Genomic DNA, 600 nt, shown 5'->3' with positions numbered 1-600 from the left:
CCTACTAGGGAGTATTTAGAAGGGGAATTTGGCAGGATGGTCAGTCTCCCGCAGACACTCGTTGACGCTGCATCGAAGAAGCCAGGGAACAGAAGTCAAAAGGAGAAAGAAGAAACGTACTGAACACCAGAGCTGAAGACACCTCCGAAAGGCGGAGCCCCGCCACTTCGAAAACGGTAGAGGAGTAGGGGCCGAAACTGGACGTCGTTCCTCCTGATAATGTCTTTAGCCACTGGAGCTGTTGAGGTAGCAAACCACGAATCGCGGTTGGAATTCCTCCTGGTTCCGAGTATTTTACGCTAAATTCTAGTTTTCCATAGAATTTCCCTTCTTAAATGGTATCCATTTAAATATACATACACGTATGTAAATATGTATTGTATAGAGTATAAGTGCGTGTGTGCGTGCACGTATGTGTAAGTAAATGCATGTTTATATACATTTACATACGTGTGTGTGTATATATATATATATATAAGTAAATTTCTGTATGTGTGTGTGCGTATACACCCATAAACATACATGCATGTATACACTCACATATGTTATACATATATATACATACATACATACATATATATATATATATATATATATATA

The 600-nt window shown here is 39.0% G+C and overlaps 1 protein-coding gene across 1 annotated transcript in view; it reads right to left on the bottom strand.

The window, feature by feature from the left end:
* LOC106870273 (collagen alpha-3(VI) chain) overlaps positions 1–600 on the bottom strand; it is a 3673-nt gene that overhangs the window by 1031 nt on the left and 2042 nt on the right. The gene's annotated exons all lie outside the window — the stretch shown is intronic.

Source organism: Octopus bimaculoides, chromosome 25, assembly GCF_001194135.2.
Source record: "Octopus bimaculoides isolate UCB-OBI-ISO-001 chromosome 25, ASM119413v2, whole genome shotgun sequence".
NCBI lineage: Eukaryota > Metazoa > Mollusca > Cephalopoda > Octopoda > Octopodidae > Octopus > Octopus bimaculoides.
The sequence above is the reverse complement of the archived record's forward strand: the minus strand, read 5'-3'. Positions and strand labels throughout refer to the sequence as shown.